Below are 3,601 nucleotides of genomic sequence, written 5' to 3'. Positions count from 1 at the left end.
ACCCTGATGCTAGCGGAAAGCAAAACTTAATAATATGAAGCAGCAATCTACCCAGGTTAATTAATTTTGACACTCCTTACCTTAAAAAAGGCTTTTCAGCTTTCCTCGTTCCTGATCCAGAGGTGGAAGATCCTACGCTGCCATGTCTTGATGAATCCTCTGCATCCGGCCCCACGTCTGGGTGCCATCTGTCCAAGTCTTAACCAGTGACCCGAGGGTATCAGGAATGAAATAAAGAGAAAAGGGGGAAGGAAACAAGGAGAAAGAGCAGAGAGAGAAAAAGAATGAGAGAGCTGGGATCAGGGGATCTGCAAGTAGAGACTCATCAGACAACTTTATTGATTACAAGGGGCTCTTATATACCACAGTGTATGTGTCTACAAGCAGGCCCACAGCAGCCTAAGTGCCATTAAGCATAAACATTAGCATTAACATAGTGTCCGAGTGACATCAAGGAGCAACACGTATTAACCATCAACATTACCTATAGTCTAAAGAATTTTCTTTTTAAAAAAATCTTATCTCAAGGTGCAAAGTCTAAGTGTTCTATACATTACAAAAGGTATGAGCTCATCTTTTCCTTCAGCCTTTAACAGCTTCAGCCCATTTGCTGAGAACTCCCAAATCACTGCATTCCTTAGGTTGCAAGGGTAGTCATGGAGACAGCAGGTCTCTCCTTGAGAGGCCACTGTGCCTCAGTTTCCAAAACCCAATAGGGATTCTTAACTTAAACCAATTTTATCTGACATTCATATAGATATCTCAATTGTTTTCCTTAGTATTGGACTCTGAATGTTTACTCCTTTTGTATTCCAATGTTTTGTGTTTAAATGCTTTAGGTGTAACGCACAAAAAGCCAATAGTAATTTTTCTAAACCCATCTAGATAATTTGTGTTTTTTATGGGGCTAATTTGGCCCATTTGTATTTACTGCAATTACTAAAATATCTGGAGTTGTTACCTATATTTTTCATATAGCTTCTATTTGTTCTATATTTATCATCCTTTACTCCCTACTCCTTTAATACTTCTTTCCTATCTGGTTTAATTTCTTTTATAATACTTGGTTTTACTTTCCCATTTTCTTACTTTTACAAGTTTGGAAGTTATGGGCATTATTTGCTAATTTTTGCATTTACCCATTAAATTTTACTATGTATATGTAAGTTAACAAAAGATCTCCAGCAAAATAAAAGGATTTTAGAACTAAATTCTAACGGACCATTAAAGTTCATTGACTTACATGCTGTTTTCTGGTATTTTATTTTTATCCCTTTCAAACCCAGCAGCTATTATTCTACATAATGTTTGTTTAGATTTAGCTACATCCTTACCAATTTCCTCCCAATACTGTTTCTCCACATTGTTTCCCAACTCAATAAATGGTATCTCTTTACTTATTCTCCAAAAACAACTTAACAAATCCCATTTGGGGTACACCTTCAAAATATATCCAGAACCCAGCATTTCACATGACCTCTATAAGTTTGAAGCTAGTGCAGGTCACCATCATCCCACACAGTAACCACTGCGTATTTTATTGCTGTCTTCTCCCAATCCCACTCCATCCCCTCCGCTGGCATTTTTTCAGAACAGCAGCCAGAAAGGTACATAAATCAGACCATGTCACTTCTTTGCTCAAAACCCTCCAATGCCTAGAATATTCAGAAACCACATGACTCACATTCTCCCTCACATCGTTAAAACTTTTGTTCTGATATTGACCCCAAAAGGGCCTTCTGAAAACACCTGCTAAAATGGCACACCACATTTCATTTTCCTCCAACACAAGAATATAGACTCTGTACCAGCAGGATCATTATATTGCTAACAGAGCTACTATCCTCAGCTCATAGATATAACTAATAAGTAAATTAATAAATGCTCACTTAATAACTACTGAGTGAGTAAATGATATGTAATTAAAAGAAGACAACTAATAAGGAAAGAATAAATAAGAAAAAGACCTAAGATGAGAAGCAAAATTTAATTTTTGGAAACATTTAAGAATGGCAAATCTTTTAAAAGTTCATGCCAAAAACAAAAACAGACATAAGAGCATTACCTGCAAGTGTGATATCTAAGGAATATGGGTCAATTATTCTCAACCACTTCAAAAATGGTACCTCTTAAAAAAAAAGATTCCTAAACAATCTCAAAGGTATGCATCTGAACTGACCCTCTGAAATCTAATGTCACTTGATTTCTAGCTATTTAGGTACTCAGTAACTCACCTGGGTGGCTCTGGTAGCTGAGGATTCTTCTAATACCCACGGCTTCTCTCCTTGCTCCAACTTGAAGACCACTTCTGGCTTGGTAATGTAAAATCCTGTGAAGGGAAAAAGACACAGGGCTTGGGCGAGGCTCATGCCCTCAGGACCTCTGAAGGAAGAGGATGATACAGCTTCAGGAGCTGTACAACAGGGTGGTCTAAGGCTTTCACTGGGGAGAGGAGACAAACACATTCTTTCTAGTGACAAAAAGGGATCAATCAATCAGCTTATAACTATGGCCCACAGGTCAGCTTTGAACCCTAAATTTCAATCCTAAAACTCATCCTCTACAAAGGATCATATATACCAGCAGCATAAAAAAAGCCATTTGGAATGGCATAAAACACAATCCCTACCCACTGAGAGGAGGGGGCTGTAGTTCTCCAGCATCACGTCCCTATACAGGGTCCTCTGAGCAGGGTCCAGGTGCTGCCACTCCTCCTGGGTGAAGCCCACGGTCACGTCCCTGAATGACAGTGACCCCTGGAACAGCACATTCACATTCAATGTAAACTGACTGGAACGGGGCTACATACAATATATGTATGGTAATTAACACTTGTCACGTTAACTGTTCATAGCTGAAGAGAAACTGCTACATAGAATACATACAACATATAACATAGTATAAGGATTCTGCCAGTGCACTAATTTTATTTCACATATTTTCACACTAGGTCCTGCCAATGTGCCACGAATGACACTGACCCCTAGAACAGCACATTCATATTCAATCTATACTGACTAAAACTGGATAATATACAATATGTTTGGGATCTAACACTTTTCATGTTCACTACTGATAGCAAAACAGAAAATATCACATGGCATGTCTACTCTGTATTTGTTTGACGTGGCATGCTGGGGGAGAACTGGAAATTACACAAGTATCCCAATCATGTATTAATTTCTTAATTCACACACACACACAAATTCTGTAGTTCCCCAGTGTGCCTAGAACAATCAGTTTCTGGGAATGCGAAGATGAATTTTCAAAAAAATCTTGCTCTTGAAGAGCTCATGATATGATTGAGAGACATATAAAAATAAGTACCTGCAATAAAGTATTACAGAAAAATGCTAGAAGTATCTAAAAGATAGATGATGGCAAGTGTTAAGCATGGGAGAGAAGTTTTATGTTCTATTTTGAGACTGGGTTTCTTTAAGGAAAGTAAAGGTTTAAGACATTACACCTCAATCATGTGTTCTTAGGCTTATGGGCCAACAACAAAGCAAAGTCCTGCAAACATTAAAAACACCTGAGGGAAACAGATGTGGCTCAAGCAGGTGGGTGTCTGACTACCACATGAGAGGTCCCGGGTTTGGTT

The sequence above is a fragment of the Dasypus novemcinctus genome, chromosome 6 (assembly GCF_030445035.2).
Source record: "Dasypus novemcinctus isolate mDasNov1 chromosome 6, mDasNov1.1.hap2, whole genome shotgun sequence".
NCBI classification, from domain to species: Eukaryota; Metazoa; Chordata; class Mammalia; order Cingulata; family Dasypodidae; genus Dasypus; species Dasypus novemcinctus.
This window is presented reverse-complemented; position numbering follows the sequence as displayed.